This window comes from Grus americana, chromosome Z, assembly GCF_028858705.1.
Source record: "Grus americana isolate bGruAme1 chromosome Z, bGruAme1.mat, whole genome shotgun sequence".
Lineage (NCBI taxonomy): Eukaryota > Metazoa > Chordata > Aves > Gruiformes > Gruidae > Grus > Grus americana.
Window position 1 is genome coordinate 7,310,131 of NC_072891.1, and position 26,957 is coordinate 7,337,087.

A 26,957-nucleotide genomic window follows, 5' to 3' on the forward strand; every position below is an offset into this window, starting at 1 on the left:
GGGAGGAGGGATAGAAATGGGGAGTGAAGTTGGGCCTGGGAAGAAGGGAGGGGTGGGGGGAGGTGTTTTAAGATTTGATTTTATTTCTCATTGCTCTACTCTGTTTTGCTTGGTAATAAATCAGTTGAATTTCCTGTCTAAGATCAGTCTGTTTGGCCCGTGACAACAATTAGTGAGTGATCTCTCCCTGTCCTTATCTCGACCCACAAGCATTTCGTTATCCCTTTTCTCCCCTGTCCAGTGAAGGAGGGCAGTGAGAGAGCGGCTTTGGGGGGCACCTGGCCCCCAGCCAGGGTCAACCCACCACACACACACAAAAGCACATTGCTGACACTGCAGAACAAAAAGGGAAATGGTTAGGGGTTTATTTCTTTGTTTTTAAATACAAGTATAATATTGTACTAAGTTTTTTGTATTGGGAATAGCCTAGATCATTAAAATAACAAAATGCGGCCTTGTAAAGCTGAATGACCAAGAAGATCTCCTCTTTCTTGTCATTAGTATTCAAGTGGGCATTTATGAGCCATTGTACCTACTGGTATAGATGGTGCTTAAAATATAATTAGCTGGGACAAAGACTGAATCCCTAAAATAATTTTTTATTGCTGTTGAGTTGTTGATTGGCTGTTGATAGTATACAAAGTGGATTTAGAAGGAGGCAGGGCTGTGGCTATTTCAGATTGCAGCATTGAGGGGCCTACAGCAAAGGACTGTTCTACTTCATATGGTTCACAATAATTGGTTAAATCCTGCATCTATTCCTCTGGGCTATTTACAGCTGGATGAAATATTTTTAGCAAGAGAAAAAGTACATTTTTATGCACATCTCTACCTGTATTGTTCTATCAACAAGTATGAATTTATAAGGTCAAGTCTCATCCTTCAAGTAGTCTTCATATACACATGCACACATGAAAGAAAATGGTTTTAGGAAATGTCAGAATCCTTTATATCAACATTTTCAGAATGAACTAGAATGTTTCATTTCAAAATGACATTTTCATGTTGAAATTGATCTTTTTAAAGGGTAAGAAAAGAAAAAGAGAAAAAACAAAAAATTGCTTAAATAACTTGAAATAGAACATTTTCCAATGTACAAATTTTCCTGATGTACAAGCCCAAACCCATTGATTTATTTATTTTCTCTTTGCTACTGAACTCCAAAGTCTAATATTATCACAGGTCAAGTTTTTTACTCAGATTCCAAATCAGTGGTCAAGTAAAAGTACACTTTCTATTTTCTCTGTGCCTGTACATCAGATGTATTGTCAGGTGTAGCTTGCATATCTGAATGATGTAGATGTGGCTACATAGCTGTGTAGTTCCTTCCTCTGCTCTGTTTAGAGGAATAGTAGGTACCATAAATGAATATAAAATGAAATTTTATCCAAGGACTATATGTGTCCTGTATCAGTGGAAAGAGTGCATTTTTTCCCTCGGTAAGGAGAATCCACAGCAAGGCAGAAAACTCCAGGCATTTCAACATGTGGAGCCATATGAAGTTTCTTCTGGGTGGTTGTTTGGTTTTTTTTTTTCTTTTCTCTTGGGATCTGGAATGTATTTGTATTTCACCTGATTCATGAGGGATTCAGACAGCTCCATCCCAGGCATCTCTTCTAATCAGCAGATTGACAACAGACAAGAGCTAACTACACATTACTACCTCCTTCCAGTTCACTGCATATTCTGATGAGGTCATGAATATAAAATTCTTCTTTTTGCAATTGATAGTATGTAAATATTTTTTTTTACAAGCCTGTTACAGAGTCCAATATTACAAAAAATGTAAGAGGAGATGGCATAGGCAATAAAATGCAGATCAGTCTGACATTGATTCTAATTAAAAATATAGAAAACACTAGCTTAAAAATTAACTGTAAGCTTTTCACCTTATGAATTTACTTACCCTTTAAAAATCTTGGGCTGAAATGTAACATCTGACATAAGTTCTGACTCAGACCATTGTCGCTTGATACAGCTGATTTTAAAAGCCTGAGTAAGCCAGGCAAACAATTACCTCTGTCTCTCACATGCTTGCAAACTCTTGTCTTCACTGTCATTAACCAACCTGGTTATTTTAAAGGACTTGTCACTGCTCTAAACTCTGACTTAGATGTGTCATTCATCATATCCTAAGAATGTATGAACAAAGAATTAGAAGCTAAAAATATTACTAATAGCAATTAAGGCAGTTTCATGCAACATAGGTCTTGAAACCCATTTCCTATTTTTAACAAAATAAAGGTCTAGTTGTTCAAGTCTGGGAAGGGTGTTTCAGCACACATGGTTTTAGTATCCCATAACATTTTAGTGAAAAAAATAATGAAAACTTAATAAGTAAATAAAATAGATCAGTTCAAACTACCTGGTTATACTTGTGTTACAGAGAATTTTTCTCCTTAAATGCCTATGTAGTCTCTCTTTTTCATATGCTCAGATTGAAAATAAGGAGGGAATGGAGACCTGTTGTGGTATGATTCGTCTTGCTCATGGATGTCAAAGCCAATCTAAACAGTTTGTTTTCACCAAAGAGCAACTCTTGCTCCCTCATCTCTTTTCCCTTGTTCTTTACGGTTGGATTCGATGATCTTAAAGGTCTTTTCCAATCTAAATGATTCTATGATTCTGTTATTCTATGATTTTATTTTTAGTCTAAACTCCTTCTTGCCCTGGCTCACTCATTTGTTGTGTACACCTTGCACAGATTCAAGCATTCATTTGATCCTTCTCTGGGCTAATTCAGTTGTCTTATGTTGTAGTAAGAATATTCAGTTTATTGTCAAATATTTCAAATGAGTGAGAGTGATAGACAAAGAAAAGGAGAGAGAGGAAGTCATCTCCCTTTCAGCAGTAGTGAGTCATTTAACTAGTTTTATGTCATAACACAAAACTTTACCCTCATAATTTTTTTACCTCTCGTTTGAATACAGTAGGATAATCTGGCCTTCAAAATAGTGAAAATATTTACTTTAACTAAAGTCAATGGCTGTAATACCACATAACTTAGTAAAAAAAAAAAAAAGTTTTTTGAGGTACAAGAAGGCAGATCGCATGAGCAAATAACCCCAGCAAACTGGATCCCTGTGAAACTCTGAAGTCCGTCCCCAAGGACCCTCTAGAGGCAGTTCATTGCTGAATAGGAGTATATTCAGCTGATTTCCAGATAGGGAGAAGGTGCATAAGATAATGAAAAAAAAACTATAATAAAAAATATTCACAGAAACAACTCTGATTAATCCCCCGAAGATAACATCGCCAAGGCTTTCACCAAATCATTGGACAAAAATTAATTTATTTAATCTTCTATGTTTCACAAAAATCTCATTTTACAACAAAGATGTATCATAGGAGGAGACTTCAGAAAGCTCAGATATATTTCATCCTTTCATGAGACTAAGGTCAGAACCCCATTGTGCTAATATTGTATGAACAAGCACTTTCCTCAAAGGACTTGCCATTTAAACAGGTAGGGACATAGAAATTGGGATACAGAAAACTTTGAGAGGAATTCTTGAAACAAAGAATGAATATACAGTTCACCTGCTGTGACACAAGTGCTCAGATGTGGTGGATATTTACCTGAGATGTATGAAGAGATTACACTATACAATTGTCTGCCCCGTACCTGGTGGTGTAGCCATCCTTCCCAGTTCAGTGTATTAACAGAAAGCAAAGTTGTTTGTGGTTTTAGCTAGTATTCAGTGTTGTGATTTACAACAGCAGATATTGGAAAACACCACAGATTCTTTCACCCCCCAGCACAAAGATGGGACAGACACCTTCAGCTAGGCAGATCTCTTTAGATCGTGTAGTAAAATCCCCAGATGCTGTTAAGTCAAAGTCCACAAAAATTGTAGTGCAGTGATTAATGAAGAAAACTCTCCCAAGTCCCAAGGCTGAGGTTTAATAGAGAAAAAGATCTTCTTTGCCATTGGTAGGTTTGCCCAACCTTATTTTGGAGATTTTCCCATCATTAATTTAAAGGTATTAAATGAACAAAGATCAGCAGAATTAGCAATAAAAGGCACTGGCAATTACTGAAGCTGTAAATCGCAGTCTGGCATACTAGTTGAACAATTGGGATAGTATTTTAAGCAAGGAATCAAAACCTATCTGTAATTTAAATGATGCTTCTCTCTTTTTTAAATAGTTATTTAAATACAAATTAATGATTAAACTCATATTTCTTGGGGATTAAAAGCATCTATAGCTATGCATATTTGTCAACATTAGCATAAAAACAGTTGGAAATTGTGAACAAAGTGCTGTTAAGTGACTGTATGCAACTGTACCCTAGAGTTCCACTCACAGCTAACATCACTCACACTATTTCTGTTGGGCATCCCATCTGTTTTACACCTATAAGTTGATAGGAAAGAACATGAAGTCTCTCGGTGGTCAGTGCTGATGGTCATAGATATCTTGTATGTTCAGCTATCAAAATACCACGGGGTAGGGAGAAGGTGTAAATTACCCAGAAGCTGTTTGACTGGTGGTGCATGCTTGAAACAGCTGTAAGGGGTCCTGAACAAAGCACAGCAGTTGTAGTGAGAAAACTATTAGCATATGCATGAATAAGTGGGTGTGAAAATGCTGGCTATCAACATGCAGTGTGTACTGTATTCCAGCTGAGTAGGTGTAAAAAACATCCTCTTGACACAGAAGTGTGAATTTCAGGGAGACAAGCCTGATGAAAGCCAAAGATCTGTATTTGTTTCATTTGTTTAGTAAAGGGCCGTGTACTTTTGTGGTGTTATTCTGTTATCATTAGATGAATTTTACTTCAATTTAAAGCAAACAAAGCAAGCTGGTGAACAGCACAAAATAGTAGGATGACAACTGGGTAGGACTGAGAGTCACTACAGGTTTTGAACTAGCTCTTTGAGGCCACAGATGCAACGTTCTCACTGGTAATACTCATCAAAACTTCAGTGCCTTCACCAGGCTACACAGGGGTCATGGCCCGGACTTCTGTATGGCTCTTTATTGTATGTGCCTGTTAAGACTACCACTAAAAATCGAGAGAAACTGAGCCATTCCTTTACTGGAGAGCATAAAACCTGTCCACTGAAAAAGGACACTTGAAAATCCAGCTCCTGGGCACTTGAGGGCATTTCACATTTCAGCCATTCACAATTTATATTTATTTGAAAAATTGTGTTGCTCGGCAGTCTTTTCTAATAGCAATATAATGGTATTGCAGCTGGAATTTAATGGTACACTATTACACTTCAGGGCAACCACAGCACAAGTGTATCAATTCTGGGATGAGTCAATGGTGAAAGAGCAATATTGAGGTCATATTTTTCCTCTTTCTGTACATCAGTGGGAAAGAGGTTTAGAACTTTTGGCAGAAATGTAAAATATTGTTTTTCTGTGATCTAGTTTTATTCCAGACAAATTTCTATATCTCTTACTTGAAGCTTTGCAGTACTACCTTGTTCTATTCTCTGACAGGATCTGTCACAGTGATATCAGAAAAGCTACCAACAAAGCAATAAATGGCATGATCATCTACCTCATTTGCCTTTCATTTAATATAACTTTTCAACATTCCTTGAAACATTTTCTGTCATAGATATAGTGAACATATGGTTGACACAACACGTTGTGGAAAGCAGTAAGACTTTTTGTTGGTTCAAAAGCACACTTTTAATCCAGAATTTGAGAAAATGTCACCTCTTTTGCTATTAAACCTTGGTTTTGCAGCTGATAGACATGTCAGTTTTAAAATGAGATCAAACTAAACATATTCCATTTTTTGCTGTAGGGGTTCTTGATTCACTAGGGAGAGAGGGCATCAGACCCTAAGACTGGCCATGCTGGATCAGACCAGAGGTTCACCTAGGCCAATATCCACTTTCCACTAGTTGCTAGAAGTTGGTAACTAAAGTAAACCAGAATAACAGGCAGGTCTGCAATACATTTTCCTAGTGTACTCTTACAGCCTTGAATGGTTTGTGTCTTGAGCTAGAGGCTACATGTTTGTATTTAGCAGCCTTAGGTGGATTTTCCTTTCATTTCTTTATCTAATCATTTCTTGAATCCAGGTAAACATTGAACTATTAGACTAAAGAAACAACAAATACACTTTTCCACCATTTTACATCTATCTGCGAGTCTATATATATAAACCTTTGTATATATAGCTATATAGATAAATACCTATAAAATAGCCGTTATATATGAAACACAACAGGGTTATATGTTATTGCCATTGCTGATTTAAGCACATTCCCAGAGAAATTAAAAGGAATGGCAACTTCAACTTCATGCCCAAGAGAATCACAAACCTCTACAGGATTGATAAATTACCTTGTACTGATCTGGATGTAGTTATTTAACTTCGGAAAGCAGTCATCACAGATTCAGATACACGGAGAGGATGTACTTCTGCAGTCTAGAGATTAAAGTCCTTATCTAAGTGGCTGAAGATCTTCGGCTACTGTCAAGATCATTCTAATGAATTATATTTTTAAAACCTATCGCTGGATAACTGTGGTGGGTTGACCCTGGCTGGGGGCCAGGTGCCCACTAGAGCCATTCTATCACTCCCTTCATTCACTAGACAGGGGAGAAAAGGCATAACGAAATGCTTGTGGGTTGAGATAAGGACAGGGACACCTCCCCCAACCCTCCCATCTTCCTGGGCTCAACTTCACTCCTGGCTTCAACCTCCCACCCCGCCCCCAGCAGCACAGGGGGACAGGCAATGGGGGTTACAGTCAGTTCATCACACGGTGTCTCTGCCACTTCTTCCTCCTCAGGGGTAGGACTCCTCTCATCATTCCCTTGCTCCAGCATGGAGTCCCTCTCACGGGAGACAGTCCTTCATGAACTTCTCCAATGTGAGTCTCTCCCACGGGCTACAGTCCTTCATGAACTGCTCCAGCGTTGTCTCTTCCACAGGGTGCAGACCTTCAGGAGCAAACTGCTCCAGCGTGGGTCCCCCACGGGGTCACAAGTCCTGCCAGCAAACCTGCTCTGGCATGGGCTTCTCTCTCCGTGGGTCCACAGGTCCTGCCAGGAGCCTGCTCCAGCGTGGACTTCCCATGGGGTCACAGTCTCCTTCAGGTGCCTCCACCTGCTCCGGCGTGGGGTCCTCCACGGGCTGCAGGTAGAATCTCTACACCCCCTCATCCTTCCTCCATGGGCTGCAGGGGGACAGCCTGCTTCACCATGGCCTTCACCACAGGCTGCAGGGGGATCTCTGCTCCGGCGCCTGGAGCTCCTCCTCCCCCTCCATCTGCACTGACCTTGGTGTCTGCAGAGTTTCTCACATCTTCTCACTTCTCTCTCTGGCTGCAAAAGCTCTCCCCAGCTTGTTTTTTTTCTCTTAAATCTGTGATGGGCTCACCTTGGCCAGCAGTGGGTCCGTCCTGGAGCTGGCTGGCATTGGCTCTGTCAGACACAGGGGAAGCTTCTAGCAGCTTCTCGCACAAGCCACCCCTGTGGACCCACCCCGCTACCAAAACCTTGCCATGCAAACCCAACACATTCAACCCCTCGCCTCTGTGAATCACATATTTCAGAATTATCATTAAAATATATATTCAACACAAAAACTTCACAAACACTAATCACATCAAGGAAAGAGAAAAAAGAATTCCCCACACCAAAATCAAAACAACACCATCACAACACCAAACAAGAGTGGACAATACACACAGAATCCACCTCTTGTCGCTTCACCATTATTTCACTCTCAAGCTACATTCAGTTCATGTTTTGCCCGTTGCTTCTTCCAATTACTATCCTTATCTCAATTTTCTCGTGCCCCACGTTGGGCGCCAAAAAATTATTGTGGTGGGTTGACCCTGGCTGAGGGCCAGGTGCCCACCAGAGCCGCTCTCTCACTCCCCTCCTTCACTGGACAGGGGAGAAAAGGTATAACAAAACGCTTGTGGGTCGAGATAAGGACAGGGAAAGATCACTCACTAATTGTCGTCACGAGCAAAACAGACTGAGCTTAGAGAGGAAATTCATCTAATTTATTACTAAGCAAAACAGAGTAGAGGAATGAGAAAATAAAATCAAATCTTAAAACACCTCCCCCCCACCCCTCCCTTCTTCCCGGGCTCAACTTCACTCCCGGCTTCAACCTCCTCCCCACTCATCGGCACAGGGGGACGGGGAATGGGGGTTGTGGTCAGTTCATCACACGGTGTTTCTGCCGCTTCTTCACACAATAACATAAACAAAAAAATCTTACAAACAAATAAGAGAAATAAAACTTTCTACAGAATTTACTGCCTGATGGCTGATCTTCAAAGATGGGGACATGTAAGTAGCTGGACTAAAGATAAGGATGACATTCTCCTGATTTATGCCAGTAAATATGTTTTTTTATTGGCACAAGCCCACAGAGTTTGTACTGACCTGACAATATAGGATGTCTGAACTGAGTACCTAAGTCACATCTGTGTAACAAACAATAGACTTTTATTTTATTTGGGACTGGTGGCGTCTATAGCGCACTTTCAAACTTTAGCTGGGAACCCATAAAGCAGGAGCAGATCAAGCAAAGAAAATGTGTGTGTGTGGGAAAGACCTAAATGGACTGAAAACTGAGGAGGAGGAATCCATGAACATCATATATCTCTCTGCATCAGGACACTTTCAACTTGTAACTCCATCTCAGGAAGACTGAAGCTTTCAACATTTTGACTCAGAGGCACATTTGAAGAATAAGCATAAAAGCAAAGAGAACTAGTAAGTTTTCTGAATAACAATTTTAGCTGTAAAGGGCTTTTTTGTATTAATTTTCAGTGTATGTATTGGTACGAGTACTAATAAGAGAAAAATATTTGGGTTTTATTAGACTGTTAATCATTAGTTAAACTAACAATAAAATCTTAGCTCAAAATACAAGAGATAGTGTTCCCTTTTGCTCCAACAACATTTTGAGTGTAATACTATCAAGATATTTCAGATCTACTGAGAATAAGACTATATAGGTGAGTGACAGTACTGAAAGGCATACACAGACTCACTTCTTTTGGCCATATTTACATTTAAAAGTTCCCCTAACAACTGTAATATGTTCTATATTCAACTCAATGGACAGATAATAGATGAGCTGTGAGCATTTCTAACAATTGAGCCACCTAAGGGTAGTGGGCATGAGAATCCATATTTATCACAGAAGATTGGGCCAGAATCAGGAGCAGATGAGACCATGTTGCTCAAATCTCCAGCTGAAATTTGAAGAACTGTAAATGAGTTTAGATAGGCCAAGTTGACTGCCACCATAGTCAGGTTAAAAACCCAGAACTTTAGGTCTTTCTAAATTTATACGAGAAAACATGGGTTTCTATGCCTTTGCAGAAGCTGAAGTTAAGTGCTGGTTGAGGACCACTGTCTTGGACATGAGGGCATAAATTTTGCATCAAGGTCACTTTAAGGACATAATTTCCTTTTGGGATTTGGTTTATTGTATATTATGCACTAGTAAAAAATATAAATGACTATTGTATGTAGTAATTAGATGAATAAATTGGTAGTGATTAAAACCAATTATAACAACTTTAACAACAAAGCAGATCTAGATGAGAAAAAAACGTGGGATCTCTATGGGTAGAATATCAATTTCATGCTCTGCCTTAGCCAGGGTTTGTGAAGGATAGTTGGGAGAGAAAGAGGAACACAACAGTGAAGTAGAAGGTCAGAGCAAAACCTGCTAATGAGAAGACAATCCAGGAGATAAGGCATGGCCTTTGAAAAACATACATCGCTAATGACTAATCCTTTACCACAATCCTTGATTTGCCACAAATCTCAGCTCTTAGTCTTGGAGAAATTTGTTGGGTATAAAATAAAAGAAAGCAAAGCAAAATTAAATTAAAATACATTACATTGCATTACATTAATAATAAATAAAATGCACATATAAACAGTGAAATATGTGGGAATTTTAATTTTTGCTATAATAATTCCCTTCTCCCCTTTTTCAAATGTCATCCTTAATTCTGTACTGTATCATGTCATCCCAGGGACATCCATTTAATCAGATGCCTTCTGCACCTGGGACACTGCTAGTCAATATGTAGTAAACAACCAATGTGTTCCAATATAAAGTGGGGACACTATGTTTCAGAGAGATCCATTGATCTCAAATGGCAGTTAGTCTTCTTTTGTGAAAAGAAACTTTCAAATAAAGCTACTTGAGTGTTTGAAGGTGTGAGTACTTTGATGTTTCAAAGCCTCAATTATTTAGGTACCACAGAGCTGAGCATTGTGTATATGCCAAGTCTCATTTAAAAAGCTCAGATGGCTAAGATGTCATGTTCTGTTCAAAGTCTTCTGGTGACTGAAATTAAGAGAAAAGCCCTTTCATTTTAGTGACTCCTAAGGCGCTCTCAGCATCCACTCTGTTGTGCTTCAGCATGACACCATAAATGCTTGCTTGCAATTTGAGTACATTGTCAACAGAGCAGATGGATTCTAACTAAGGAAGTGGTATTTATGCTGATAGGGTGTGGTGAAAGCAAAACAAACAAACAACCCCCCTCCCCCAGCTTCTGGTATCTCTTATTGAGGGATAGGATTCAAGTGCCTGGCTGAAAAGCAGTTGTACTTATACAGTTGTCTTTAATAATTAATTCAGCCTTTGTCGCCAGGATTGTGTAAAGGCAAATGTTCACCTATTGTCAATTTACTACAGTTGAGAAGAGAGTAATTTCGTCAATGATGCATTGTGCTGCTTTCTCTTATTACTCACCTATTACTGATTATTTCTACACAGACTCTTGAGCTAAGTTGCATTACAATAGTTCAGCAAGTCAGCAAGATCAGGCTCACAGTGCAAAATATGGTATCCAGACAGCAATGAGATCACCATTTAAACAAAATGGTTGAATAGAAATACATGGTTGAGAGAAGCAAGGAGTAATTTAAAGGTGGTATTGTATGTGTGAAGACACATGCTGAACCCAACTTTAGGCTCATAACTGAGGTATTCAGGCTAGAATACTTTAGATAAATTACTGTCTGCTCCCTCTTTAGCTGCTGGAAAGCTCCAGGAACCTCCAGGGTGATTCAGATCTAAGCAGAGTAAATTGCCATTTCAGGAAGTATATTTTTCTCTTTTGATTATATAAATAGACTAAGCTACTAAGTAAATGGTCTTAGCTAAGAGCCTAAAATTCAATGGAATTAATCTTTGCCTTTCTTCCTGTTCATGAAATAAGATGTGTTCCCTCATTAAAAAAGGGGAAATAACATGAAGAAATAAGTAAAAGACAGGTGGAAGAATTAAAGGTATAACGAGTGGAGAGATAATAGACACAAGTCCTTTATATATCAGTATAATTTGCCATTCTTTAGGGTTGAGTCCAACTCTGAGTCTTGGGCAAAAGAAGGAAGCAGCTCTGAAAAGACAGATTATTCAGTTGCTGCCTGTTATAGGATTTTTGGTATCTTTCTTTGAAGTAACTTGTCAACAGCCACTAGATGGACCACCAGCTTGAAACAACACAGCAGTTCCTGCAGTGCAGTGAAGTGGTGTAAGCTAGAAAGTTGTCCTCTCTTGCTGTCACATCACTATATTTTCACACACAGGGCCCTTCATTTTTATGCTCAGTGAGTACTCAAATTGTGGGTGGAGAACAGGTAGAACAGGCATGAACAGGTAGAGTATTGCACCCTGGCAGCTGGACCCAGATGTGTCTAAAGACAAGTCTGGGTGTTAAAAGATAAGCAGCTGAGAGGCTTCCACAAGTCAATTTGCCACAAGTGCTACTAAGGTGAATCTCTTTAAGTAGTCTTCTGTTTGGTCTCCTCAGACGTTGGTACTTATTGCAACAAAACTACTACCTGTTGGCATTTTTATGGTATTTATCCTGTGTTCTACTGTGTAAATACAAACTACTTTTCCTATTATTTTTTTTGCTATTCTTCCGCTGAGAGAAGAGTAATGTCTACAGATACAGAATTTAGCCCCAAAACAGTAATTGTGCTGTTATTACATCACATTTCCTTGCAATAAAGAAGATCTTTCAGCTTCAGGCAGGTTAGGACATGGGTACACAAGTACTGGATGTAGAGGTTGTTAATGGAAGTGACTTGAGTCAACTGAGAGTTGCAGGATTCACTATGGACACCCTAGGAGTTAGAAGTCTGACTTTAGGGACTGTGAACTTCCCTGCAACTCTAAAATGAACTACTTTTATTTCATCATTTTACCACCATCTTCAGCTAAAAGACATCTCCCATGAAAAATGCAAACTTCTATCCATGTTGACTATGATGTGATGAGGTTTGTCTTGGGTAGGGGAAAAAATCTTCTGTTATTTTTGTTTACCTTTTTTTTATTTTTAGTGAAAACCTATACCTTGCAATATGCAACTACATATTTTGCCATTTTTCACTCACAGACACCCAGGCAAACTGGTTTGATTCACTTTCTTTTCCCATATTGGAAAGCTAAAAGACTAAGGAAGTCACCCAGGAAATGACAATTTTCCCTCCTTTATTTTAAGGCCAAGACCTGGCTAAGTTTTCTGTTTAAGCAACCTGATAAGAGTATTTAATCACATGACTTTGAGAGACTTTGACACTTCCATCACTCTTCAGTCCTTTCACAAAATTATGCAAGAAGTTACCGGGAAAGAGGAATGTAACATAACCATTTAGACAATTAGTTTAATTTATTTGAATTTCTCAGTTCAACTAGCTATGAAGAATTCACTTCTACTGGAAAACAAAAGTTGGAGAGTTTAATTAATTTGACTTCTTCCTGATGGGGAAGGAAGGGAAGGATATCAACATGGTTTTGACTTCCTTGAAATCTCAGCTAGTATTCAGTGGATGCCAATTAGAAAGATAGATGGACAGTGCAAGTTCCTCCAAGCCCTTATGCTGAGCAACTTTATTAATTATCACTGTTTTGCATAGCACAGACAGGTAGGTAGTAACACTATTATGAAGCAAGTTAGATGCCCTGTCTAAAGTGGGTGCATCAAACGCCTCATTTCAGCGTACCTCCCTATAACAATATAAAGTTGAGAATGGAGATATATCTGTTGTCTCTAAGGAGAAAAGAAAATAAAACCCCATACTTTTGTTAATGAGATGAAGCTGCAGGTCAATATAATTTTTAATTAATATTAGCTGCAGTTTTAAAATATAAGAGAGAGAGCGAGAACTAATCTGGAAGATAAAAGAAAGGGGGAAAACATAGGAAATAATAATAATAATAATAATAAAAATCTAAAGCTAACTGGTAAGCTAAAGTGACTTTAATTTTTCTGGTTTATTAAAACATAGTCAAGTCTTTGATGGTCTATGAAATCTGGTATCCCATCAATTACGATCTCAAAAGATTTCTGAAACATTTTTTAAGCGAGAAGTAAGTAAATTATGGGTTTGTCTTTTAAAGTGTGTTTTATTATGTCGTTACTTCAAATAATGTCAGTAACTTGATACCAGTTTGAATGGTTATGGAACATTTGTAATTCAAGGGGGTGTGATTATCAGTGTATATTCTGGTATAAAAAAGACTTTAGCCAGATTACTTTTTATCGGCTCATGAATTTAGATGCAGTTCCTTTAGCTCCATAATGCATCTGTCTGGGGGTAGATATATGCAGTCCTCCAGATTGGCTGCCATTGAAAACTTGCAGTGTGAAACCTGATAGTTTGTACTGGGAGGAACTCTACTGGTTCATGGGTAAAGACACTTTGAAGCAAAAAAAAAAAAAAAAAAAAAAAAAAAGGAAAAAATAATACTGACTGAAAGTCAGCCAGCCATTTCACAAGCTGAGATCTGTTTCTGGAACTCATCCTGTGAATAAAATGTGCTGGTCAATCACCTGAAGCCATTCAGTAGATTTAATGCATGTTTTAGCTTCTTCCCCCAACAAACAAAACCTGTACTGTCTCTGACATGAAACCATTAATTCAAATGCCAGATTCATTCTTTATACTTAATGTGTTTGCATTTAGATTCTAAAACCATTTGCAAAGTGGGGACGGGGGGTGGGCAAGGAAGCAAAGGTTGGCAAAATTCATAGTGCCAGTAATTTTCCATCCATTGAAGGCTAAATGCAACACATTTCTGTATACACCTACGTGAATATCACACACAGCACAATAACTCAGCAACTTCAAATAATTTAATTGGCAAGCTGCATGCCTCTGAAAAAAGCCAGCAGAATAATGCAGAAGTTACTCATGTGAACTCACATGGTTTTTAAAAGATGACAAAAAGCCTTCTTATGAAGGTAGACTCAAGTCACGTTTCTGGTTAATGCAGATTAGCATATGGCTAAATATAATGTGTACATTTCTCTCAGGACATAGCTGAATACAGGCACAGTTTACTGACTATCTGAGTTGGACTTTGTGAGCTGAACCCTGTGAGTAAGAGACCCCCTTAGCAGACAGAGATGAAGATTAGGAAGTAAAGGACAGAGTTCAGGGAAAAAATACTAGGATTTTTTTCAGCAAAGTAACTAAGTTTAGGCAATTTGAGAGCACTATGAAAGGAGAAAAAGGAAAGTTTTAATGGTTCCTTGCAGCTCCTGAGCAGACTCTGCTGCTGTAGGATATTGAGAGTATTGGCTACATTCACAAGAGATTTTGGGAATTGAGATCCTCAATATTCTGCGACCTAGCTTGGACATGACGTCATATCAGTGAGGACTGCAAGCTTTGAGTTTTTTTTAAATAAAAAGAAGGAAAGAAACAGAAAGTGAAGTTATTCCTTTCTCCCCCAAGATAGGTAGAATAAGTTGTAGGATTCACACTTCAGGATGCTGCGTGGAAGAAGCAGGGCAATAAGTAGGATTACAACCCTGGACTTCAGGAGAGCTAGTTTTAATCTTTTGAAAGACCTACTTGGAAGAAAACCATGGCTTAGGGTTCTAGAAGGTAGAGGGCTCTGAGAAAGCTGGTCAGTATTCAAGCACCACTCCCTCCAAGCTCAAGACTGGTGCATCTCTGTGGGTGCGAAATCAAGCAAAGGAGGCAGGAGACCTGCATGGATGAGCGAGAAGGTCCTGGAAAAATTGAAAGGGAAGAAAAAAGTTTACAGAATGTGGGAAAAAGGACTGGCTACTTGGGAGGAATATAGGAATGTTGTCAGAGTACGCAGGGATGCCACAAGGAAGGCTAAGGCCCACTTGGAATTAAATCTGGCAAGGGATGTCAAGGACAACAAGAAGGGCTTTTTCAAGTACATAAACAGCAAAAGGAAGACTAGGGAAAATGTGGGCCTACTGCTGAATGAGGTGGGTACTCTGGTGATGGAGGATACAGAGAAGGAGGAGTTACCGAATGCCTTCTTTGCTTTGGTCTTTACTGCTAAGGATGGCCCTCAGGAAACCTCGACCCTGGAGGTAGGAGAGAAAGTCTGAAGAAAGGAAGACCCCTTGATTGAGGAGGATCAGATTAGAGAACATTTAGGCAAACTCAACACCCACAGATCCATGGGCCTTGATGGGATGCACCCACAAGTGCTCAGGGAGCTGGCACATGTTATTGCTAAGCCACTCTCAATCATCTTTGAAAGGTCATGGAGAACAGGAGGGGTGCTTGAGAACTGGACGAAAGTCAGTGTCACTCCAGTCTTCAGGAACTGCAAGAAGGAGGACCCAGGAAACTACAGGCCAGTCAGCCTCACCTTCATCCCTGGAAAGGTGATGGAACAGCTTATTCTGGGGGTTATCAATAAGCATGTGGAGGAAAAGGAGGCTATGGGGAGTAGTCAACATGGATTCACCAAGGGGAAATCATGCCTGACCAATCTGATAGCCTTATATGGTGGCATGACTGGCTGTGGATGAGGAGAGAGCAGTGGATTTTGTCTACCTCAACTTCTCAAGGCTTTTTACACTGTCTCCCATAATATCCTCAAGGGCAAGCTTAGGAAGTGTGGGTTAGATGAGTGGACAGTGAGGTGGGTTGAGAACTGGCAGAAAGTCAGGGCTCAGAGGGTTGTGGCAAATAGTGCAGAGTCTAGTTGGAAGCCTGTAGCTAGCAGTGTGCCCAAGGGTCAGTACTGGGTCCAGTCTTGTTCAACACATTCATCAGTGACCTGGATGAAGCGACAGAGTGTACCCTCAGCAAGTTTGCTGACGATACAAAACTGGGAGGAGTGGCTGACACACCAGAAGGCTGCGCTGCCATTCAGTGAGACCTGGACAGGCCAGAGAGTTGGGCAGAGAGGAACCATGTGAAATTCAACAAAGGCAAGTGTAGGGTCCTGCACCTAGGGAAGAACAAACCCAGGCACCAGTACAGGTTAGGGGTTGACCTGCTGGGAAGCAGCTGTACAGAGAAGGACTGGGAGTCCTGGTGGACAAGCAGCTCTCCATGAGCCAGCAATGTGCCCTTGTGGCCAAGAAGGCCAATGGCATCCTGGGGTGCATTAAGAAGAGCATGGGCAGCAGGTCATGCTCACTCAGCACTCTGCCCTGGTGAGGCTACATCTGGAGTTCTGTGTCCAGCTCCGGGCTCCCCAGTTCAAGATAGACAGGGAACTACTGGGGAGAGTCCAGTGGAGGGCTACAAAGATGATGAGGGGACTGGGTCTGTTTAGCCTGGAGAAGAGAAGACTGAGAGGGGATCTCATCAATGCTTATAAATATCTAAAGGATGGATGTCAAGAAGATGGGGCCAGACTCTTCTCAATGGTGCCCAGGGACAGGACAAGGGGCAATGGGCGCAAACTGGAACACAGGAAGTTCCATCTGAACATGAGGAAAAACTTCTTCACTCTGAGGGTGACCGAGCCCTGGGACAGGCTGCCCAGAGAGATTGTGGAGTCTCCTTCTCTGCAGAGATTCAAAACCTGCCTGGACACAATCCTGCGCAACCTGCTCTAGGTGATCCTGCTTTAGTGAGAGGTTGGACTAGATGATCTCCAGAGGTGCTTTCCAACCCCTACTGTTCTGTGATTCTGTGTAGAAGAGCTTAATAGTTCATGTTTTCACAGAAAGACAGAACTGGTTTAATATGTTGTAGTACAGAAATACAAGGCGGGGTGGGGGGTGTGGGGGTGTAAATCTGTAGTTAATGCTGAGTGTAAAGTGTTCAACAGGATTAGTATGGTCACCAGGTTTTGATAAGTGGAATAATATGTATTGAGAAGAAGTGACTCTTTGGAGTTAGACTTATGAACCATCATCTTGGTGTCTGTTGGGAGGTCTCAATGTGCATCACAGAAAACATTATAATTCATTCCCCTGCTGTTACAAGTTGTTAAACTTGCTTAAAAAACAAGCTGTGTGTCATTTATTTTGTCTCAGGTGAGTTAAAAATTGTGCTGATGCTAAGTACTTGGAATATTTTAACTACAACTTGCAAGGATCTACAGAATTCATTGATGTCCAGTCCAAACACAGCAGTGATACTGCTTAAGATTAGTATAATATGAATCAAGAGAAGAAGGTTTGGGTTTTTTTCTGTTTTGTTTGGGTTTTTTAATTAGTATAGAAACGGTACAGAAGTTGTAAGCAAGAAGAACTTGACTTAGCAGGAACCCAAGGGAAAGACTAGTTTGGATGAAGCCCTTAGCACAGTAACTGCAGGGGAGCTTTGTTCCTATTCCTTGTCCTCTAAAACCCATTCTGTAACAGCAGTAAAAGAAATAATACAAACCAGGGTGTAGTTTATGTGTTGTTGGTACAGCACTTTGTGAACGTAAACTGCTATGCAAGTGCCATTATTAGTATTATCAGGTGAGTTTCTCCTTGCATAAAAGAGAAAAATTGCATCAATATAATTGCTGTGTCCTGAGTCTCTGGGAGTTTTTAATTAATACACTAAGACTGAAGCCTAAGATAAAGTACTGGGATCTTTATTGGCTCTACCTACCTTTGCTGGTGGCCTACCCACATTTCTTGGCACGTTTATAATCCCTTAGCATATTCATCTTGGGTCTGATGTGTCTCAAATTTTTGTTTTGGTTTGGTTTTGTTTGTTTGTTGTTTGGGTTTTTTGCGGTTTTCCTGTTCAGAAAGTATTTGAGTACAGGCTTAATGTAGGTGTACACTGATATCCCATCGCTATCAGTGAGATTTAGGCATTTTCCTAAAATTTAGTAGTTAGCTGAAGAAAAGTCATCTACAAAAACATAGCATCCCACTTTTATAAAAATTAAGCAAAATTTCAAAATAGAATTCCTTATCTGTTAATTATATTCATTTGCAAGTGACAAAAAATGTAAAATGACATAACATAAAATCAAACAATTTTTTCTTTTTTTTTTTTTCCCTGCAAAAGTATCTTGAGGAGTGGAGTAATATACAATCACTGAAGCTAAGAGCTACTTTGATGAGATGTTAGAACATAGGAAATGCCCATATAATTTCCCTAGTAAGTACTAGCTCAAATGCTGACTGATTTTAAGGTGAGTTTGATTTTGGTGGTTGGTTTTTTTTTTTTTTTTTATGTCTATGCTTTTGTTTGTTTGTTTGTTTGATTGATTTTTATGCAAGTGATGGATTGACTAGAGCACAAGAAAATCAAGTGATTTGCTCAGGCTTGCCTTCCAGTGAACAAAGGTGTTCACCTATTAAATGAGCAACTGTAGGCAGCCTTATTCATTAAACATCAAATATGCCCCTTAATTTTGCTAAATGCTCTGTGTAGCCATAGTTAAATGACAACAAGAAGCGACTGAGTCTCAGCACTGATTGGCAGTGGGCATCAATCATTATTCTGGCAAGGATCTTCAGGAACATATCACTTTGTAGCAAATCTGGCAGGTTTGAATGGGATTATTTCGGATTGGTTTACCAATAACCGTCATGCCTAAAATCTCGACACAATAAGAATTCATCACTGGTGCCAATCACACACTTTGTGCCAACCTCAATTCACATCCTCCCCTGGATGGTCTTGATCCACACTAATACTCCAAACAGAATGACAAGGCTTCAGGGCTGACGAGGAACAAACAGTGCAAAGTACCAAGAACACAATTGGAGTCTGCCGTGTCATTTAGGGAAAAGACAAAGTGCTTTGTACTAGAGATCCACCATTTCACTGGGTCATGCACCCCATGGTACTGAAAATAGCTGAATACAGCAAGCAAAAGCAATAATTTCAAATGACAGTTAGTGCAGAGATTCCTGCTGATTGAGGGGACAAGCACTTATACACATATATCTGTGGTAATAACAGGGTCCAGAGTTCTGTTATCACCATACTTGAGCACTAGTGGGAGGTAGGAAAAAATAAGAGATTTAGTCACAGACAGAATAAATGTCATTTCTGAGGTCATATAGAAGGTTTCTGGTAAAACAGAATTTGAAATATCTTTGCTGCTGCCATGCTAGAGCAGCCTTAACCAGTAGATACATTCCAGAAGAGGACAGACATTCAGTACAACTTTCAGGGTAAAGCTGGATAGCCACTGAGGGTAGAGGAATAGAGCATATTCATCATGGAAGTAGCTGGAGTATAAGTTAACTTTAGAGATGGTTGGCCATAGGTCAGCCCTACATACCATAGTAAATATAGAAAATATGAATTGGACCTATAGAAAAAACAAAAGGAACATGGAAAACAAATCTTATGGATGTTGGGGAGACACTATTTCCAAGACATACTGCCTGAATCATGATACTATCAAATTCCTGGGGTAATAAAGGATTCGTGCTATGTGGTTTCTTCCAGACTGCCTAACCATATCATGTGATTTTCCATTAGCTTAACCTTGTGAATAAGACCAGAGGGTTTTTTCTTTTCTAGGTCCTACAATAACTTGATATCAACCCTAATCTAAAACACTATATGCACTGACCAGAGTGTAGCAAAAGGGTTTGCTAGAGAAAAAGAAAGTTGATTGTGTACAGAAAACTCTCGGTGAAGCTCTCCAGTGATGGAGAGAGCTGATGGGGAACACAGACTCACAGATTTCCCTCATCAACAGAAAAACACTCCAGAAATGACCCATGGGCCATTAGGTAGCAGTGGAAACATCACTGATGTTATTCAGCCTACCTAATGTAGTACTTCACTAAGGAATTGAGAAAGGAAGTGCATTTGTTCTAGGTTCCCTGTATAATGAATGGCAAAAGTGAGAACAGCATCTTCAGAGAGCAGTTCACTTCTTAAGGGTCTAGGGCTTTGCGTCACAGTGGAAATCTCACATTGCAACATGCTTATGTATTTGTATCTAAGTGGATACTTGTACCAAGGATAACAAAATTGTTTTGGAAAAAATGTGTAAATAAGACCTACAGTGCATCCAAATGGTGTTAGAAACATTATATAGATTAACAAGGAGATGCAGGAATGTGACTTCTGAAAGACATGCTGTGAATACAGACAGATCCATAAATAAGAATTGTAAAGGCCTGAGTTCCTATCCTGGAGCAGTAATCATTAGACTTCCTTGATGTCTGGATTTACAATAGTACCTAGCTGTATTTTCATCTGAAGACATCAACTTTCAAGAAGAGTTGATAATTCTCACAGGGTTTTTGTTTTGTTTTGTTTTTTTCCCAAGAAGTTATACCCAAAATTTGTCTTTACAGAGTTTAGCTCAGCAAGCCATACCTTAAAAAAAAAAAAAAAAAAAAAAAAAAAAAGACTACTTAGGACTGATATAATTTTTGTTATGTGTTGAGCAGCATCTAATGCAGTAGGATTACGATGCATGTTCTGGGTTTTCTGGATGCCATGGTAAAGTAAATAAAAAATAGTAAAGAATATTTGACTAACTTTAGAATTAGGATCAATGTATTGTTTTCATATTTACAGCATGATAATTCATCAATATGTTACTAAAGAAAGTCTTTTTTCAGTAACATGAATGGAGATGTGTCCTGATGATGATCTGGCCGTTTTTTCAAGAGACTAGAGGTAGTCATTTTCTATTTGCTGGAGGTATTTTAAATACAATTTGAGAAAGAAGACATGTAACATGAAAGGTGAAAAAGACAGCACTGAGGATCAATGTGCTCAATTAAATAGAATTTTTAAATTATTATTTATCTGACATTTTCAAATGAGTATTGTGAGTATATCAACAGAGCTTTGTCACTGGCCATCTGGCATGCAAAATGGATTGTGGCAGTAGATTGGACTTCTTCTGAGACCTGTAAATCTCAGTCCTCCCAGCACATTTATACTTTGCCTGGGAAGATGGTGTAGCAGTATTCATATATGATTAAGGAGCAACAAGAGCAGGCTACTGAGCAAGGGAAGGTAAGCCAGGAGCCAAGGCTGACAGCAAGAAGAACAGATCTAATGATGGTACCCAGGGTCAGCCACAGGAAGCAATTCCCAGACAAGTGCACCATGATGAAACAGGTCTGAGGCCAAGCCAGGAAGCCAAATCAACAGGTCAGGGTCAGGGTCAGCATCAGTGAGGACTGGGACACAGACATGCTTGCAGTCTAGCTCAAAGACCAAGGGCTCAGACAGAAATAGCAGTTCCCAAACTAGAGGATAGAGGCCTCAGATAAGTCTTCTCACAGCTGCTTCTTCTCAAAAGGAAGTACCTACCAAATCAGTGTTCTCTACTAAAAGTTTATTCAGCAATAGATTCTTCTTATCCTTTTCTTTTAGACTCTACATGTGCCACATTAGTATGTATCACAGTAAATCATAAGTTTCTTTGTCAGGTGGCAATGGAAAACGTAATAGTGTCTACAGAAAAGAAAAAAAAAAACAAAAAAACCCCCAAAAAACCAAAACCCCAGAAAGCAGTTCTGCACATCTCAGATAAATAGACTTACTCCAGTTGTTTCATTTCCTATTGCATTGATTGACAAGTATCACATCAGCTCATATAGAGCTTAGAGATAAAGTAGTAGAAAGGAAAAAAAGAACACCTTTCTTATCCTTTTTTTTCTTTTTTTTTTTTTTTTTTGTCTTGGTTAGGTCCTGTATATCTGCTTTGTGATGTATGCCCAATTCATTTCACAATTTTGGGATGTGGACACTGGGCCACAGAAACTTTTCTCCTTCTACGCATGCATATCTGGTTGCAAACAAGAACATTCTGTTTCTGGATGAACAGTCCTCCATTTTAAAATTCATTCCAGCTCATTTCAAATGAAATCATTGCCTGAGATTGTGAAAAAAAAAAAAAATAAAGCAATGTGAGAAAATGCATAGAGTAGCAATGAGTCACAAAACTATGAAAAGAAATCCTCAGAAAGATTTCTGGTATCATCTCCTAACTGAGACTTGCTTGTGATTCATTTTTCCCCTCTCCTCTTTTATTTTCTCTTTAAACCACAAACAATAAAGTTTTATTAACAAATGAGGAAACAGTTCACTAGCTTCTTATATTTTAAAGAGAATTATTAAAAATGACATGAGTAAAATATTCTGATTTTTACTAATATCAGTGATATTCCTGAGACAACAAAATAAAAGACAAAAATACAACTTTTCTCCTTGAAATTATAACAATCATGAAGAAATGGAATCAGGCCAAATTACAATGCTTTGAAAAATCAATTTCAATTCTTCTGTTACTAGCTAAAGTTGACAACCTTCCTCATTCACCTGAATGAATAATCATTTATGGGATCAATTTCCATGAAATTATAGGGAAGTTATAGGGAGCAACCAATATATCCTTTCTGTTTTGCCAGAAATTTTCTGGATACTTCTAATAGAATGATTCCTTCCAGGTCTAAAAGTAACAATTTTTAACTGGCTGCAGAGGGCAGATTAACCTAGAGATGTGGAGGTGAAGGAACATAGGCATCAAAATTAACATTATCAGTCTGGTGCACAAAATGGTTTGAAATCAGAGGAAATTATCTTTCTGGTTGAATCCAAGATAACCATGAAGTCATTTAGTAGTCATAGTGATGATTTGTATATGGATATTATAAAGCAGGGTTGACTAAATCAGATGATGATACCTTAGTGAGGGATAGGGCAAATTTCTCTAAAATTTCTACGTATATTTTGGGATGCTGTTGGTAGGTTGTCACAAGTATGGGGGCCTGGCACGTGAAGCAGTGACAACATGAAGCTCTTGTCTTGCATTATTACATTGCGTGGAGGTGAAAAATGGCTACAGGAGATGTTCTCCTTCATCAGGTGAGATGATAATGATGCATCTCTCAAGGAAGCTCTCAGTGAGAGGGCAGAGGGGTTCTGCAGCCAGCTCACTGACCTCTCTGTGTAGGACACATTTAAAGGTCCCTATGCAAAGGAATTTATTTCACTAATAGTAATTAAAATACACATTTGCTCTTAAATCTAGGTCTCCCTTAAATAATGCTCTGCAAAGTCACACCAACCAATGTTTCATTCTTGTCCTTCTGGATCCATGGCTCTTGCCGTGTAATGCCTTCCCTTCAGCCGGAGAGGTGTATAACATGGTCACAGGGGCTGTTTCATATTTATACATTTAAGCTACTTTCCTCACAGATAATAGTCCATTGAAGTAGGATCTGCACTGAGCCCATACGTTTCAATTTCTGTACAGGTGCTGTAATGGCTAGATGTTATGTTAAATGTTTGCTGCACCATCTTGCCCTCCTCTTCCTCACATAACAGAGGATCAGTAAAGGGCCTCACAAGGGAATACGCTATGTGGCCAATTTCAGAAAGCTGGTTTATACCCTGGAGACCATGCTCTTAGAGATGTCTTGTTCAAAGAAGCGTTTAGATACTAAAAGAGGGATATTTTCAAACATGCTGCTGTCCTCACCATCTCTTTGCTTTTTCCTGACACAGTTCTAATTCCCATTAAATACCCAGCTTTCCTACTATGGAAAGACAAATACAATGACTAATTTCCAGTTGTACTGGACACCTCAGTCTATTTTGCGATCAAATCCCCATGTCACCTACTTCACTTCTGGGAAACAACTCTCAAGATTTTTTAAAGAACAGGAAGAAAATGAAATATTTACAGGCAGTTACACAGTCAATGCTCCTTCTTACACGGTGAGGTTACACATTTACAAAAGATTTGGTAAGAAATTCCCCCTTTTCTTTAGGGTATACTGAGACCTAAAACTGCCACCATTAAGAAAAGAATGTGTAATGTTATGAAACTGTTCTCCTTTTTAATATTTGGTTTTGGAATTACTCTAGTTTATGTAGAAGCTGGAAAACAAGAGAAATAGAGAAACAGAGGCAGATGTTCACAAGATGCAGGCAGGCACAGAGGCATATTTCCATGGCCTAGATACTTATCTGTGGGACATGGGGGGTCCAGTCTCTTTTGCAATAAATTATAATTATGTGTAGGCTGCTTTCCTGGGGGAATGAGGCAACAGGAGCAATTGGTCTGTAGGTATATCTGGGTCTCCCATAATATCTTTCTGAACTTCTTGACTATTTTAAACCCAGTGGGGCTGAGGAGTGATGGTCTCAAGATAATTAGGTACTTAGAGATTTGAAAAATAATAATAACAGAGAAAGCAGATGAGATATTTGCAGTAGCTAGATAGAACACAAACATATCTTTATCTTGTGAGGTATTCATTGTGGAAGTCAAATACAACTATTCTCACAATCAAGGCAATTCAAAGTCTTAGTCTTCTCAGATGCCAATAAGACATCAAGGTAGACGGCTTCAACATCAGCTGAAAAATAAACAAAACAAACAAAAAAAACCCAGTAACAGAACTTCCTGACTTTCAAATTCTAACATTTAATGGCAAGAATGCACAAACGGTGGAATACAGAATGTCTCTGTCTCACAAGTGCAGACAGTTCAATTGCTGCTTACATTGATATGGTTACTAAGAAGCATAAACCATTACGGTTCACTAATAGGAGGACAAGAAAAAATAAGATTATCAGTAAATGCGGAGATAACAGAAAATTCTACCATAATTCAGTAAAAAGTCAATTAACAAAAAATGTGGAAGTTATAATGTGTATTTATTTATGTTTGTGTGCATGTATATATAGACATCTCTGTGGGAAAGATCTAAGCACTAAAAAAATTCCAAAATGTAATAATTAAGATTTCCTATGAAACCAGTAGTTTGTCTCACTATGTAGTAGGAGTTTGACTGTAACCAGAATGGAGAAAGTCGTTCTTGTTCCTGAGACGAGATTTTTCAGATGGGAAAAAGATAATTTCATCTCCTGAAAATAGCCAAATACACACGCATTCAGATGTGTGGTCACCTCAAACTCACAGTAAGAAAGTGTCCTTTGGGGTTATTGTACATTCTAGGATATGGAAGAATCCCATACCTGTTTTTACCAATAAGTCTATGTTTTTTTTAAAAAATTAGTACATGATGAAATGCCTAATATTGTTATTTTGAATAATCAACACTATATTCTAAAAAAAAATCATAAAATATTTGCTATTCAGTGTCATTAACATCTAATGCAGCTGATTTTAGCATTATGTCTATATTATATATATATTTATGCACACATATATACAAATACATACATACATAAACATAATACTACACACATATACACATCACATAGACATATATATTCCATATAAACATCCTCATACATACATTAAGAATACATCTCCAGAAATGAGTCTCTTCTTTCTTATTTTTCCTGAAAATTTACTTTTAAATTTCAGGTTGTTCTCTACTGTGAAGGAGAATGGAAATGCAGAAAACAGAGAATTTAATTTTAAAGATGGAGAAAGAAAAGAACTGGTTAATGTTTGGAAAAAACCATAACCCAACAAATTAATCTTTTTAGCTTCATAGATTTGAGAGGCTGCTGGTTGTACTGACAGAGGGAAGAGCTCATTATACAGGGTACACATATGGTGTTCTTAAAATATAGCTCCTGAAATACATTTTTTAAGAACCATTATTTACTGTGTATGTAATACGCTTTTATTATTTATGGTCAGATAGCTTTTAATTGGAAGTGGGCTGGGTGCCTTCCAAAGGGGTTGGTACCATTCGTAATGAGTCTTTGACTGATAACCAAAGAACATACATTTAATTAATATGCTAGTATTTTGTGGCTCTTTAAAGGGGGATCTGGGGAGGAGTTCAACAGCATTCTGTGGGGTAACCCCCTGAAATGTTCTCAGCATCCTATTCTGCAGAAGCACCTCTCTTTTGCAATAGAATAAATGATTTATACTGCATGCGCTCCTCTTTTTCAGCCTGCCAAATTATCTAAGCTAGATAATAATAATTAATAATAATAATAATAATACCTGAATCAAATTACTAACATACTTGTGAACAGAGTTTTCTTTGTACACTGGATTTTTTTCTGTCGTCTTTTCTGCAACACCCAGCAAAGGGTACTATTTAAAATACTTACTGCTCAGAAAAATCTTCCTGCCTCTGTTAAAAGTCCAGCCTTATTTCTTGTTCAGTGGCTAGTTCTTTTTTTTTTGTTGTGGGGTTTTTTTGTGTGTGTGTTTTTTTTTTCCTTTGTGTGCGTTAAAATGAAATGTGTGCCTTCTCTCAATCATGTTTGGCTGTCACAGACTCAAAGGCTTCCACTCAAAGGTGAATTATGCACATTGCAATAAGGAAAGGCAGTAAAAGAAAATGCAAAGGAGGAGAGAGACAGAAAGACAGCAAAGCTGAGAGGTGTATCTCAAAAGGGTGTTAAACCGGATCAGGGTGTAATCTCCAAATTTTGCTCCAGTCTGCTTTATCTTCATCTAAAGTATTTGCACATCATAACCCATCAGAGTTAGAACAGGCATCTCAGGAGAACTCATGCTCCTGTGATATGGCATTTGGGAAGGACAGCAATCCTCCACTCACTGTATTTAGAGACTGCACACTGGGATTGCACCTGGGGCCGATCATTGGAAGGGACCATGAAAAGTTATTTAAACTCTCTAAGCATTCTTCATTAATAAGGAGAAGAAAGTTTTGGAATAAGAATCCTTGTTTTACACAGCGAAAGTTATCCAGCCTTTTTTCTCATCCCACCATGACTACATTCCAGGCCAATGTGATTTGTTATGAATAATTATCAAGTTTTATATCAATTTGTCTAGTTTTAAACACATTAATAAGAAATTTCTAAAATCTCACATCAGAACCTAGTCCCATAAATTTCAC